Consider the following 15,621-nt stretch of genomic DNA (forward strand, 5'->3'; position numbering starts at 1 on the left):
ACTCCAAGACCTATTTTGTTAGAAGCAAGGAACCTCTCAACTGTGCCGAAACCCGGGATTGAACCAGGGACGTTTAGATCTTCAGTCTAACACTCTCCCAACTGAGCTATTTCGGCCTTCTGATAGCTGGGGTCTTCATACTTTAATTTGAACCATTTAACAAAATAGATGCAGGACCTTGATTTTTAACCTCATATGGTAGAGATATGTTTTAAGGAGTCCTGTATCATTCCCCAGTTAACTGGTGCAATGGGTAAATAGCATTTTTGGGATCCAGGTTAGGTAGTTGTTTTTTTAACTCTGAATGGACTAGCACTATATTACCCAGATATATTTGGCATGAGTAGGTAAGCAATGTCATCTGACTACTGACATCTGTGTTCAAGGGGAAGTGGAATGTGATGCAGACAAGAGTTTACTTTACAAAAAAGGACGAAATGGGAAACATTCATAGTCAAACCTGAAGGCAAGATAGGTGGAAGAAAGTTTAAAAGGAGGACAGAAAGCAAAGTCTATGTTGAATTGATCATTTTGTAGATCAGTTGATAAAAATGTTGATAGAGAAAAAAGTACTACAGCTGATTCCAAGACTAATTTTGTGAGAAGCAAGGAACCTCTCAACAGTGCCGAAACCCGGGATTGAACCAGGGACCTTTAGATCTTCAGTCTAACGCTCTCCCAACTGAGCTATTTCGGCCTCCTGCTAGCTGTAGTCTTCATACTTTGATTTGAACCATTTAACAAAATAGATGCATGACCTGGATATTTGACCATATAGGTTAGAGATATGTTTTAAGGAGTCCTGTATCATTCAGCAGTTAACTGGTGCAATGGGTAAATACTATTTTTGGGATCCAGGTTAGGTAGTTGTTTTTTTAACTCTGAATGGACTAGCACTATATTACCTAGATATATTTGGCATGAGTAGGTAAGCAATGTCATCTGACTACTGACATCTGTGTTCAAGGGGAAGTGGAATGTGATGCAGACAAGAGTTTACTTTACAAAAAAGGACGAAATGGGAAACATTCATAGTCAAACCTGAAGGCAAGATAGGTGGAAGAAAGTTTAAAAGGAGGACAGAAAGCAAAGTCTATGTTGAATTGATCATTTTGTAGATCAGTTGATAAAAATGTTGATAGAGAAAAAAGTACTACAGCTGATTCCAAGACCTATTTTGTTAGAAGCAAGGAACCTCTCAACTGTGCCGAAACCCGTGATTGAACCAGGGACCTTTAGATCTTCAGTCTAATGCTCTCCCAACTTAGCTATTTCAGCCTGCTTATAGCTGTGGTCTTCATACTTTAATTTAAACCATTTAACAAAATAGATGCAGGACCTGGATTTTTAACCTCATATGGTAGAGATATGTTTTAAGGAGTCCTGTATCATTCCGCAATTAACTGGTGCAATGGGTAAATAGCATTTTTGGGATCCAGGTTAGGTAGTTGTTTTTTTAACTCTGAATGGACTAGCACTATATTACCCAGATATATTTGGCATGAGTAGGTAAGCAATGTCATCTGACTACTGACATCTGTGTTCAAGGGGAAGTGGAAGGTAATGCAGACAAGAGTTTACTTTACAAAAACGCATGAAATGGGAAATATTCATTGTCAAACCTGAAGGTAAGAGAGGTGGGAGCAAGTTTAGAAGGAGGACATAAAGCAAAGTCTATGTTAAATTGATTGTGTTGTAGATCATTTGGAAAAAATTTGATGAATAGAGAAACATTACTACAGCTGATTCCAAGACCTATTTTGTTAGAAGCAAGGAACCTCTCAACTGTGCCGAAACCCGGGATTGAACCAGGGACGTTTAGATCTTCAGTCTAACGCTCTCCCAACTGAGCTATTTCGGCCTTCTGATAGCTGGGGTCTTCATACTTTAATTTGAACCATTTAACAAAATAGATGCAGGACCTTGATTTTTAACCTCATATGGTAGAGATATGTTTTAAGGAGTCCTGTATCATTCCCCAGTTAACTGGTGCAATGGGTAAATAGCATTTTTGGGATCCAGGTTAGGTAGTTGTTTTTTTAACTCTGAATGGACTAGCACTATATTACCCAGATATATTTGGCATGAGTAGGTAAGCAATGTCATCTGACTACTGACATCTGTGTTCAAGGGGAAGTGGAATGTGATGCAGACAAGAGTTTACTTTACAAAAAAGGACGAAATGGGAAACATTCATAGTAAAACCTGAAGGCAAGATAGGTGGAAGAAAGTTTAAAAGGAGGACAGAAAGCAAAGTCTATGTTGAATTGATCATTTTGTAGATCAGTTGATAAAAATGTTGATAGAGAAAAAAGTACTACAGCTGATTCCAAGACTAATTTTGTGAGAAGCAAGGAACCTCTCAACAGTGCCGAAACCCGGGATTGAACCAGGGACCTTTAGATCTTCAGTCTAACGCTCTCCCAACTGAGCTATTTCGGCCTCCTGCTAGCTGTAGTCTTCATACTTTGATTTGAACCATTTAACAAAATAGATGCATGACCTGGATATTTGACCATATAGGTTAGAGATATGTTTTAAGGAGTCCTGTATCATTCAGCAGTTAACTGGTGCAATGGGTAAATACTATTTTTGGGATCCAGGTTAGGTAGTTGTTTTTTTAACTCTGAATGGACTAGCACTATATTACCCAGATATATTTGGCATGAGTAGGTAAGCAATGTGATCTGACTACTGACATCTGTGTTCAAGGGGAAGTGGAATGTGATGCAGACAAGAGTTTACTTTACAAAAAAGGACGAAATGGGAAACATTCATTGTCAAACCTGAAGGCAAGATAGGTGGAAGAAAGTTTAAAAGGAGGACAGAAAGCAAAGTCTATGTTGAATTGATCATTTTGTAGATCAGTTGATAAAAATGTTGATAGAGAAAAAAGTACTACATCTGATTCCAAGACCTATTTTGTTAGAAGCAAGGAACCTCTCAACTGTGCCGAAACCCGGGATTGAACCAGGGACCTTTAGATCTTCAGTCTAACGCTCTCCCAACTGAGCTATTTCGGCCTGCTTATAGCTGTGGTCTTCATACTCTAATTTAAACCATTTAACAAAATAGATGCAGGACCTGGATTTTTAACCTCATATGGTAGAGATATGTTTTAAGGAGTCCTGTATCATTCCGCAATTAACTGGTGCAATGGGCAAATATCAGTTTTGGGAACCAGGTTAGGTAGTTGTTTTTTTAACTCTGAATGGACTAGCACTATATTACCCAGATATATTTGGCATGAGTAGGTAAGCAATGTCATCTGACTACTGACATCTGTATTCAAGGGGAGGTGGAAGGTAATGCAGACAAGAGTTTACTTTACAAAAAAGCATGAAAAAGGGGAAATATTCATTGTCAAACCTGAAGGTAAGAGAGGTGGAAGCAAGTTTAGAAGGAGGACATAAAGCAAAGTCTACGTTAAATTGATTGTGTTGTAGATCAGTTGGAAAAAATTTGATGAATAGAGAAAAAGTACTACAGCTGATTCCAAGACCTATTTTGTTAGAAGCAAGGAACCTCTCAACCGTGCCGAAACCCGGGATTGAACCAGGGACCTTTAGATCTTCAGTCTAACGCTCTCCCAACTGAGCTATTTTGGCCTGCTTATAGCTGTGGTCTTCATACTTTAATTTAAACCATTTAACAAAATAGATGCAGGACCTGGATTTTTAACCTCATATGGTAGAGATATGTTTTAAGGATTCCTGTATCATTCCCCAGTTAACTGGTGCAATGGGTAAATAGCATTTTTGGGATCCAGGTTAGGTAGTTGTTTTTTTAACTCTGAATGGACTAGCACTATATTACCTAGATATATTTGGCATGAGTAGGTAAGCAATGTCATCTGAATACTGACATCTGTGTTCAAGGGGAAGTGGAATGTGATGCAGACAAGAGTTTACTTTACAAAAAAGGACGAAATGGGAAACATTCATTGTCAAACCTGAAGGCAAGATAGGTGGAAGAAAGTTTAAAAGGAGGACATAAAGCAAAGTCTATGTTAAATTGATTGTGTTGTAGATCAGTTGGAAAAAATTTGATGAATAGAGAAAAAGTACTACAGCTGATTCCAAGACCTATTTTGTTAGAAGCAAGGAACGTCTCAACTGTGCCGAAACCCGGGATTGAACCAGGGACCTTTAGATCTTCAGTCTAACGCTCTCCCAACTGAGCTATTTCGGCCTGCTTATAGCTGTGGTCTTCATACTTTAATTTAAACCATTTAACAAAATAGATGCAGGGCCTGGATTTTTAACCTCATATGGTAGAGATATGTTTTAAGGAGTCCTGTATCATTCCGCAATTAACTGGTGCAATGGGTAAATAGCATTTTTGGGATCCAGGTTAGGTAGTTGTTTTTTTAACTCCGAATGGACTAACACTATATTACCTAGATATATTTGGCATGAGTAGGTAAGCAATGTCATCTGACTACTGACATCTGTGTTCAAGGGGAAGTGGAATGTGATGCAGACAAGAGTTTACTTTACAAAAAAGGACGAAGTGGGAAACATTCATAGTCAAACCTGAAGGCAAGATAGGTGGAAGAAAGTTTAAAAGGAGGACAGAAAGCAAAGTCTATGTTGAATTGATCATTTTGTAGATCAGTTGATAAAAATGTTGATAGAGAAAAAAGTACTACAGCTGATTCCAAGACCTATTTTGTTAGAAGCAAGGAACTTCTCAACTGTGCCGAAACCCAGGATTGAACCAGGGACCTTTAGATCTTCAGTCTAATGCTCTCCCAACTTAGCTATTTCAGCCTGCTTAATTCTGTGGTCTTCATACTTTAATTTGAACCATTTAAGAAAATAGATGCAGGACCTGGATTTTTAACCTCATATGGTAGAGATATGTTTTAAGGAGTCCTGTATCATTCCCCAGTTAACTGGTGCAATGGGTAAATAGCATTTTTGGGATCCAGGTTAGGTAGTTGTTTTTTTAACTCTGAATGGACTAGCACTATATTACCCAGATATATTTGGCATGAGTAGGTAAGCAATGTCATCTGACTACTGACATCTGTGTTCAAGGGGAAGTGGAATGTGATGCAGACAAGAGTTTACTTTACAAAAAAGGACGAAATGGAAAACATTCATAGTCAAACCTGAAGGCAAGATAGGTGGAAGAAAGTTTAAAAGGAGGACAGAAAGCAAAGTCTATGTTGAATTGATCATTTTGTAGATCAGTTGATAAAAATGTTAATAGAGAAAAAAGTACTACAGCTGATTCCAAGACCTATTTTGTTAGAAGCAAGGAACCTCTCAACTGTGCCGAAACCCGGGATTGAACCAGGGACCTTTAGATCTTCACTCTAACGCTCTCCCAACTGAGCTATTTCGGCCTTCTGATAGCTGGGGTCTTCATACTTTAATTTGAACCATTTAACAAAATAGATGCAGGACCTGGATTTTTAACCTCATATGGTAGAGATATGTTTTAAGGAGTCCTGTATCATTCCCCAGTTAACTGGTGCAATGGGTAAATAGCATTTTTGGGATCCATGTTAGGTAGTTGTTTTTTTAATGCTGAATGGACTAGCACTATATTACCCAGATATATTTGGCATTAGTAGGTAAGCAATGTCATCTGACTACTGACATCTGTGTTCAAGGGGAAGTGGAATGTGATGCAGACAAGAGTTTACTTTACAAAAAAGGACGAAATGGAAAACATTCATAGTCAAACCTGAAGGCAAGATAGGTGGAAGAAAGTTTAAAAGGAGGACAGAAAGCAAAGTCTATGTTGAATTGATCATTTTGTAGATCAGTTGATAAAAATGTTGATAGAGAAAAAAGTACTACAGCTGATTCCAAGACCTATTTTGTTAGAAGCAAGGAACCTCTCAACTGTGCCGAAACCCAGGATTGAACCAGGGACCTTTAGATCTTCAGTCTAACGCTCTCCCAACTTAGCTATTTCAGCCTGCTTATAGCTGTGGTCTTCATACTTTAATTTAAACCATTTAACAAAATAGATGCAGGACCTGGATTTTTAACCTCATATGGTAGAGATATGTTTTAAGGAGTCCTGTATCATTCCCCATTTAACTGGTGCAATGGGTAAATAGCATTTTTGGGATCCAGGTTAGGTAGTTGTTTTTTTAACTCTGAATGGACTAGCACTATATTACCTAGATATATTTGGCATGAGTAGGTAAGCAATGTCATCTGACTACTGACATCTGTGTTCAAGGGGAAGTGGAATGTGATGCAGACAAGAGTTTACTTTACAAAAAAGGACGAAATGGGAAACATTCATTGTGAAACCTGAAGGCAAGATAGGTGGAAGAAAGTTTAAAAGGAGGACAGAAAGCAAAGTCTATGTTGAATTGATCATTTTGTAGATCAGTTGATAAAAATGTTGATAGAGAAAAAAGTACTACAGCTGATTCCAAGACCTATTTTGTTAGAAGCAAGTAACCTCTCAACTGTGCCGAAACCCGGGATTGAACCAGGGACCTTTAGATCTTCAGTCTAACGCTCTCCCAACTGAGCTATTGCGGCCTGCTTATAGCTGTGGTCTTCATACTTTAATTTAAATCATTTAACAAAATAGATGCAGGACCTGGATTTTTAACCTCATATCTAGAGATATGTTTTAAGGAGTCCTGTATCATTCCGCAATTAACTGGTGCAATGGGCAAATAGCATTTTTGGGATCCAGGTTAGGTAGTTGTTTTTTTAACTCTGAATGGACTAGCACTATATTACCCAGATATATTTGGCATGAGTAGGTAAGCAATGTCATCTGACTACTGACATCTGTGTTCAAGGGGAAGTGGAAGGTAATGCAGACAAGAGTTTACTTTACAAAAAAGCATGAAATGGGAAATATTCATTGTCAAACCTGAAGTTAAGAGAGGTGGAAGCAAGTTTAGAAGGAGGACATAAAGCAAAGTCTATGTTAAATTGATTGTGTTGTAGATCAGTTGGAAAAAATTTGATGAATAGAGAAAAAGTACTACAGCTGATTCCAAGACCTATTTTGTTAGAAGCAAGGAACCTCTCAACTGTGCCGAAACCCGGGATTGAACCAGGGACCTTTAGATCTTCAGTCTAACGCTCTCCCAACTGAGCTATTTCGGAATTCTGATAGCTGGGGTCTTCATACTTCAATTTGAACCATTTAACAAAATAGATGCAGGACCTGGATTTTTAACCTCATATGGTAGAGATATGTTTTAAGGAGTCCTGTATCATTCCCCAGTTAACTGGTGCAATGGGTAAATAGCATTTTTGGGATCCAGGTTAGGTAGTTGTTTTTTTAACTCTGAATGGACTAGCATTATATTACCCAGATATATTTGGCATGAGTAGGTAAGCAATGTCATCTGACTACTGACATCTGTGTTCAAGGGGAAGTGGAATGTGATGCAGACAAGAGTTTACTTTACAAAAAAGGACGAAATGGGAAACATTCATAGTCAAACCTGAAGGCAAGATAAGTGGAAGAAAGTTTAAAAGGAGGACAGAAAGCAAAGTCTTTTTTGAATTGATCATTTTGTGGATCAGTTGATAAAGAAAAAAGTACTACAGCTGATTCCAAGACTTATTTTGTGAGAAGCAAGGAACTCTCAACAGTGCCGAAACCCAGGATTAAACCAGGGACCTTTAGATCTTCAGTCTAACGCTCTCCCAACTGAGCTATTTCTGCCTCCTGCTAGCTGTAGTCTTCATACTTTGATTTGAACCATTTAACAAAATAGATGCATGACCTGGATATTTGACCTTATAGGTTAGAGATATGTTTTAAGGAGTCCTGTATCATTCAGCAGTTAACTGGTGCAATGGGTAAATACTATTTTTGGGATCCAGGTTAGGTCATTTTTTTTTTAACTCCGAATGGACTAGCACTATATTACCCAGACGTATTTTGCCTGAGTCGGTAAGCAATGTCATCTGACCACTGACATCTGTGTTCAAGGGGAAGTGGAAGGTAATGCAGACCAGAGTTTACTTTACAAAAAAGCATGACATGGGAAACATTCATAGTCAAACCTGAAGGCAAGAGAGGTGGAAGCAAGTCTAGAAGGAGGACAGAAAGCAAAGTCTATGTTAAATTGATTGTGTTGTAGATCATTTGGAAAAAAATTGATGAATACAGAAAAAGGACAACAGCTGATTCTAAGACCTATTTTGTTAGAAGCAAGGAACCTCTCAACAGTGCCGAAACCCGGGATTGAACAAGGGACCTTTAGATCTTCAGTCTAACACTCTCCCAACTGAGCTATTTCGGCCTGCTGATATCTGTGGTCTTCATACTTTAATTTGAACCATTTAACAAAATAGATGCAGGACCTGGATTTCTAACCTCATATGGTAGTGATATGTTTTAAGGAGTCCTGTATCATTCCCCAGTTAACTGGTGCAATGGTTAAATAGCATATTTGGGATCCAGGTTAGGTAGTTGTTTTTTTAACTCTGAATGGACTAGCACTATATTACCCAGACATATTTGGCATGAGTAGGTAAGCAATGTCATCTGACTACTGACATCTGTTTTCAAGGGGAAGTGGAATGTGATGCAGACAAGAGTTTACTTTACAAAAAAGGACGAAATGGGAAACATTCATAGTCAAACCTGAAGGCAAGATAGGTGGAAGAAAGTTTAAAAGGAGGACAGAAAGCAAAGTCTATGTTAAATTGATCATTTTGTAGATCAGTTGATAAAAATGTTGATAGAGAAAAAAGTACTACAGGTGATTCCAAGACCTATTTTGTTAGAAGCAAGCAACCTCTCAACTGTGCCGAAACCCGGGATTGAAACAGGGACCTTTAGATCTTCAGTCTAACGGTCTCCCAACTGAGCTATTTCGGCCTGCTTGTAGCTGTGGTCTTCATACTTTAATAAACCATTTAACAAAATAGATGCAGGACCTGGATTTTTAACCTCATATGGTAGAGATATGTTTTAAGGAGTCCTGTATCATTCCCCAATTAACTGGTGCAATGAGCAAATAGCATTTTTGGGATCCAGGTTAGGTAGTTGTTTTTTTAACTCTGAATGGACTAGCACTATATTACCCAGATATATTTGGCATGAGTAGGTAAGCAATGTCATCTGACTACTGACATCTGTGTTCAAGGGGAAGTGGAATGTGATGCAGACAAGAGTTTACTTTACAAAAAAGGACGAAATGGGAAACATTCATAGTCAAACCTGAAGGTAAGAGAGGTGGAAGAAAGTTTAGAAGGAGGACATAAAGCAAAGTCTATGTTAAATTGATTGTGTTGTAGATCAGTTGGAAAAAATTTGATGAATAGAGAAACAGTACTACAGCTGATTCCAAGACCTATTTTGTTAGAAGCAAGGAACCTCTCAACTGTGCCGAAACCCGGGATTGAACCAGGGACCTTTAGATCTTCAGTCTAACACTCTCCCAACTGAGCTATTTCGGCCTTCTGATAGCTGGGGTCTTCATACTTTAATTTGAACCATTTAACAAAATAGATGCAGGACCTGGATTTTTAACCTCATATGGTAGAGATATGTTTTAAGGAGTACTGTATCATTCCCCAGTTAACTGGTGCAATGGGTAAATAGCATTGTTGGGATCCAGGTTAGGTAGTTGTTTTTTTAACTCTGAATGGACTAGCACTATATTACCTAGATATATTTGGCATGAGTAGGTAAGCAATGTCATCTGACTACTGACATCTGTGTTCAAGGGGAAGTGGAATGTGATGCAGACAAGAGTTTACTTTACAAAAAAGGACGAAATGGGAAACATTCATTGTCAAACCTGAAGGCAAGATAGGTGGAAGAAAGTTTAAAAGGAGGACAGAAAGCAAAGTCTATGTTGAATTGATCATTTTGTAGATCAGTTGATAAAAATGTTGATAGAGAAAAAAGTACTACAGCTGATTCCAAGACCTATTTTGTTAGAAGCAAGGCACCTCTCAACTGTGCCGAAACCCGGGATTGAACCAGGGACCTTTAGATCTTCAGTCTAGCGCTCTCCCAACTGAGCTATTGCGGCCTGCTTCTAGCTGTGGTCTTCATACTTTAATTTAAACCATTTAACAAAATAGATGCAGGACCTGGATTTTTAACCTCATATGGTAGAGATATGTTTTAAGGAGTCCTGTATCATTCCGCAATTAACTGGTGCAATGAGCAAATAGCATTTTTGGGATCCAGGTTAGGTAGTTGTTTTTTTAACTGTGAATGGACTAGCACTATATTACCCAGATATATTTGGCATGAGTAGGTAAGCAATGTCATCTGACTACTGACATCTGTGTTCAAGGGGAAGTGGAAGGTAATGCAGACAAGAGTTTACTTTACAAAAAAGCATGAAATGGGAAATATTCATTGTCAAACCTGAAGGTAAGAGAGGTGGAAGCAAGTTTAGAAGGAGGACATAAAGCAAAGTCTATGTTACATTGATTGTGTTGTAGATCAGTTGGAAAAAAATTGATGAATAGAGAAAAAGTACTACAGCTGATTCCAAGACCTATTTTGTTAGAAGCAAGGAACCTCTCAACTGTGCCGAAACCCGGGATTGAACCAGGGACCTTTAGATCTTCAGTCTAACGCTCTCCCAACTGAGCTATTTCGGCCTGCTTATAGCTGTGGTCTTCATATTTTAATTTAAACCATTTAACAAAATAGATGCAGGACCTGGATTTTTAACCTCATATGGTAGAGATATGTTTTAAGGAGTCCTGTATCATTCCGCAATTAACTGGTGCAATGAGCAAATAGCATTTTTGGGATCCAGGTTAGGTAGTTGTTTTTTTAACTGTGAATGGACTAGCACTATATTACCAAGATATATTTGGCATGAGTAGGTAAGCAATGTCATCTGACTACTGACATCTGTGTTCAAGGGGAAGTGGAAGGTAATGCAGACAAGAGTTTACTTTACAAAAAAGCATGAAATGGGAAATATTCATTGTCAAACCTGAAGGTAAGAGAGGTGGAAGCAAGTTTAGAAGGAGGACATAAAGCAAAGTCTATGTTACATTGATTGTGTTGTAGATCAGTTGGAAAAAAATTGATGAATAGAGAAAAAGTACTACAGCTGATTCCAAGACCTATTTTGTTAAAAGCAAGGAACCTCTCAACTGTGCCGAAACCCGGGATTGAACCAGGGACCTTTAGATCTTCAGTCTAACGCTCTCCCAACTGAGCTATTTCGGCCTGCTTATAGCTGTGGTCTTCATACTTTAATTTAAACCATTTAACAAAATAGATGCAGGACCTGGATTTTTAACCTCATATGGTAGAGATATGTTTTAAGGAGTCCTGTATCATTCCGCAATTAACTGGTGCAATGAGCAAATAGCATTTTTGGGATCCAGGTTAGGTAGTTGTTTTTTTAACTGTGAATGGACTAGCACTATATTACCCAGATATATTTGGCATGAGTAGGTAAGCAATGTCATCTGACTACTGACATCTGTGTTCAAGGGGAAGTGGAAGGTAATGCAGACAAGAGTTTACTTTACAAAAAAGGACGAAATGGGAAACATTCATAGTCAAACCTGAAGGCAAGATAGGTGGAAGAAAGTTTAAAAGGAGGACAGAAAGCAAAGTCTATGTTGAATTGATAATTTTGTAGATCAGTTGATAAAAATGTTGATAGAGAAAAAAGTACTACAGCTGATTCCAAGACCTATTTTGTTAGAAGCAAGGAACCTCTCAACTGTGCCGAAACCCGGGATTGAAACAGGGACCTTTAGATCTTCAGTCTAACGCTCTCCCAACTGAGCTATTTCGGCCTGCTTGTAGCTGTGGTCTTCATACTTTAATAAACCATTTAACAAAATAGATGCAGGACCTGGATATTTAACCTCATATGGTAGAGATATGTTTTAAGGAGTCCTGTATCATTCCGCAATTAACTGGTGCAATGAGCAAATAGCATTTTTGGGATCCAGGTTAGGTAGTTGTTTTTTTTAACTCTGAATGGACTAGCACTATATTACCCAGATATATTTGGCATGAGTAGGTAAGCAATGTCATCTGACTACTGACATCTGTGTTCAAGGGGAAGTGGAATGTGATGCAGACAAGAGTTTACTTTACAAAAAAGGACGAAATGGGAAACATTCATAGTCAAACCTGAAGGCAAGATAGGTGGAAGAAAGTTTAAAAGGAGGACAGAAAGCAAAGTCTATGTTGAATTGATCATTTTGTAGATCAGTTGATAAAAATGTTGATAGAGAAAAAAGAACTACAGCTGATTCCAAGACTTATTTTGTGAGAAGCAAGGAACCTCTCAACAGTGCCGAAACCCGGGATTGAACCAGGGACCTTTAGATCTTCAGTCTAACGCTCTCCCAACTGAGCTATTTCGGCCTCCTGCTAGCTGTAGTCTTCATACTTTGATTTGAACCATTTAACAAAATAGATGCATGATCTGGATATTTGACCTTATAGGTTAGAGATATGTTTTAAGGAGTCCTGTATCATTCAGCAGTTAACTGGTGCAATGGGTAAATACTATTTTTGGGATCCAGGTTAGGTCATTTTTTTTTTAACTCCGAATGGACTAGCACTATATTACCCAGACGTATTTTGCCTGAGTAGGTAAGCAATGTCATCGGACCACTGACATCTGTGTTCAAGGGGAAGTGGAAGGTAATGCAGACCAGAGTTTACTTTACAAAAAAGCATGACATGGGAAACATTCATAGTCAAACCTGAAGGCAAGAGAGGTGGAAGCAAGTCTAGAAGGAGGACAGAAAGCAAAGTCTATGTTAAATTGATTGTGTTGTAAATCAGTTGGAAAAAATTTGATGAATACAGAAAAAGGACTACAGCTGATTCCAAGACCTATTTTGTTAGAAGCAAAGAACCTCTCAACAGTGCCGAAACCCGGGATTGAACCAGGGACCTTTAGTTCTTCAGTCTAACACTCTCCCAAATGAGCTATTTCGGCCTGCTGATGTCTGTGGTCTTCATACTTTAATTTGAAACATTTAACAAACTAGATGCAGGACCTGGATTTTTAACCTCATATGGTAGAGATATGTTTTAAGGAGTCCTGTATCATTCCCCAGTTAACTGGTGCAATGGGTAAATAGCATTTTTGGGATCCAGGTTAGGTAATTGTTTTTTTAACTCTGAATGGACTAGCAGTATATTACCCAGATATATTTGGCATGAGTAGGTAAGCAATGTCATCTGACTACTGACATATGTGTTCAAGGGGAAGTGGAATGTGATGCAGACAAGAGTTTACTTTACAAAAAAGGACGAAATGGGAAACATTCATAGTCAAACCTGAAGGCAAGATAGGTGGAAGAAAGTTTAAAAGGAGGACAGAAAGCAAAGTCTATGTTGAATTGATCATTTTGTAGATCAGTTGATAAAAATGTTGATAGAGAAAAAAGTACTACAGCTGATTCCAAGACCTATTTTGTTAGAAGCAAGGAACCTCTCAACTGTGCCGAATCCCGGGATTGAAACAGGGACCTTTAGATCTTCAGTCTAACGCTCTCCCAACTGAGCTATTTCGGCCTGCTTGTAGCTGTGGTCTTCATGCTTTAATAAACCATTTAACAAAATAGATGCAGGACCTGGATTTTTAACCTCATATGGTAGAGATATGTTTTAATGAGTCCTGTATCATTCCCAATTAACTGGTGCAATGGGTAAACAGCATTTTTGGGATCCAGGTTAGGTAGTTGTTTTTTTAACTCTGAATGGGCTAGCACTATATTACCCAGATATATTATGCATGAGTAGGTAAGCAATGTCAGCTGACTACTGACATCTGTGTTCAAGGGGAATTGGAAGGTAATGCAGACAAGAGTTTACTTTACAAAAAAGCATGAAATGGGAAATATTCATTGTCAAACCTGAAGGTAAGAGAGGTGGAAGCAAGTTTAGAAGGAGGACATAAAGCAAAGTCTATGTTAAATTGATTGTGTTGTAGATCAGTTGGAAAACATTTGATGAATAGAGAAACAGTACTACAGCTGATTCCAAGACCTATTTTGTTAGAAGCAAGGAACCTCTCAACTGTGCCGAAACCTGGGATTAAACCAGGGATCTTTAGATCTTCAGTCTAACGCTCTCCCAACTGAGCTATTTCGGCCTGCTTATAGCTGTGGTCTTCATACTTTAATTTAAACCATTTAACAAAATAGATGCAGGACCTGGATTTTTAACCTCATATGGTAGAGATATGTTTTAAGGAGTCCTGTATCATTCCGCAATTAACTGGTGCAGCGGGTAAATAGCATTTTTGGGATCCAGGTTAGGTAGTTGTTTTTTTAACTCTGAATGGACTAGCACTATATTACCCAGATATATTTGGCATGAGTAGGTAAGCAATGTCATCTGACTACTGACATCTGTGTTCAAGGGGAAGTGGAAGGTAATGCAGACAAGAGTTTACTTTACAAAAAAGCATGAAATGGGAAATATTCATTGTCAAACCTGAAGGTAAGAGAGGTGGAAGCAAGTTTAGAAGGAGGACATAAAGCAAAGTCTATGTTAAATTGATTGTGTTGTAGATCAGTTGGAAAAAATTTGATGAATAGAGAAAAAGAACTACAGCTGATTCCAAGACCTATTTTGTTAAAAGCAAGGAACCTCTCAACTGTGCCGAAACCCAGGATTGAACCAGGGACCTTTAGATCTTCAGTCTAACGCTCCTACAACTGAGCTATTTAGGCCTTCTGATAGCTGGGGTTTTCATACTTTAATTTGAAGCATTTGACAAAATAGATGCAGGACCTGGATTTTTAACCTCATATGGTAGAGATATGTTTTAAGGAGTCCTGTATCATTCCCCAGTTAACTGGTGCAATGGGTAAATAGCATTTTTGGGATCCAGGTTAGGTAGTTGTTTTTTTAACTCTGAATGGACTAGCACTATATTACCCAGATATATTTGGCATGAGTAGGTAAGCAATGTCATCTGACTACTGACATCTGTGTTCAAGGGGAAGTGGAATGTGATGCAGACAAGAGTTTACTTTACAAAAAAGGACGAAATGGAAAACATTCATAGTCAAACCTGAAGGCAAGATAGGTGGAAGAAAGTTTAAAAGGAGGACAGAAAGCAAAGTCTATGTTGAATTGATCATTTTGTAGATCAGTTGATAAAAATGTTGATAGAGAAAAAAGTACTACAGCTGATTCCAAGACCTATTTTGTTAGAAGCAAGGAACCTCTCAACTGTGCCGAAACCCAGGATTGAACCAGGGACCTTTAGATCTTCAGTCTAACGCTCTCCCAACTTAGCTATTTCTGCCTGCTTATAGCTGTGGTCTTCATACTTTAATTTAAACCATTTAACAAAATAGATACAGGACCTGGATTTTTAACCTCATATGGTGAGATATGTTTTAAGGAGTCCTGTATCATTCTGCAATTAACTGGTGCAATGGGTAAATAGCATTTTTGGATCCAGGTTAGGTAGTTGTTTTTTTAACTCTGAATGGACTAGCACTATATTACCCAGATATATTTGGCATGAGTAGGTTAGCAATGTCATCTGACTACTGACATCTGTGTTCAAGGGGAATTGGAAGGTAATACAGACAAGAGTTTACTTTACAAAAAAGCATGAAATGGGAAATATTAATTGTCAAACCTGAAGGTAAGAGAGGTGGAAGCAAGTTTAGAAGGAGGACATAAAGCAAAGTC

At 38.2% G+C, this 15,621-nt stretch overlaps 7 non-coding genes across 7 annotated transcripts; all 7 read right to left on the bottom strand.

Moving 5' to 3' along the window:
• Nucleotides 1-624: 624 nt before the first annotated feature.
• On the bottom strand, nucleotides 625-697 carry TRNAF-GAA (transfer RNA phenylalanine (anticodon GAA)). The gene has a single exon. It is a non-coding gene; the product is annotated as a tRNA-Phe (tRNA).
• A 1,672-nt stretch (nucleotides 698-2,369) lies between these two features.
• Nucleotides 2,370-2,442, bottom strand: TRNAF-GAA (transfer RNA phenylalanine (anticodon GAA)). The gene has a single exon. It is a non-coding gene; the product is annotated as a tRNA-Phe (tRNA).
• A 508-nt stretch (nucleotides 2,443-2,950) lies between these two features.
• On the bottom strand, nucleotides 2,951-3,023 carry TRNAF-GAA (transfer RNA phenylalanine (anticodon GAA)). Its single transcript has one exon. It is a non-coding gene; the product is annotated as a tRNA-Phe (tRNA).
• Nucleotides 3,024-4,118: 1,095 nt separating this feature from the next.
• Nucleotides 4,119-4,191, bottom strand: TRNAF-GAA (transfer RNA phenylalanine (anticodon GAA)). The gene has a single exon. It is a non-coding gene; the product is annotated as a tRNA-Phe (tRNA).
• Nucleotides 4,192-10,501: 6,310 nt separating this feature from the next.
• TRNAF-GAA (transfer RNA phenylalanine (anticodon GAA)) lies at nucleotides 10,502-10,574 on the bottom strand. Its single transcript has one exon. It is a non-coding gene; the product is annotated as a tRNA-Phe (tRNA).
• Nucleotides 10,575-11,084: 510 nt separating this feature from the next.
• On the bottom strand, nucleotides 11,085-11,157 carry TRNAF-GAA (transfer RNA phenylalanine (anticodon GAA)). The gene has a single exon. It is a non-coding gene; the product is annotated as a tRNA-Phe (tRNA).
• A 1,088-nt stretch (nucleotides 11,158-12,245) lies between these two features.
• Nucleotides 12,246-12,318, bottom strand: TRNAF-GAA (transfer RNA phenylalanine (anticodon GAA)). The gene has a single exon. It is a non-coding gene; the product is annotated as a tRNA-Phe (tRNA).
• Between the last annotated feature and the right edge of the window lie 3,303 nt (nucleotides 12,319-15,621).

This window comes from Lissotriton vulgaris, chromosome 8 (assembly GCF_964263255.1).
Source record: "Lissotriton vulgaris chromosome 8, aLisVul1.2, whole genome shotgun sequence".
Taxonomy (NCBI): domain Eukaryota; kingdom Metazoa; phylum Chordata; class Amphibia; order Caudata; family Salamandridae; genus Lissotriton; species Lissotriton vulgaris.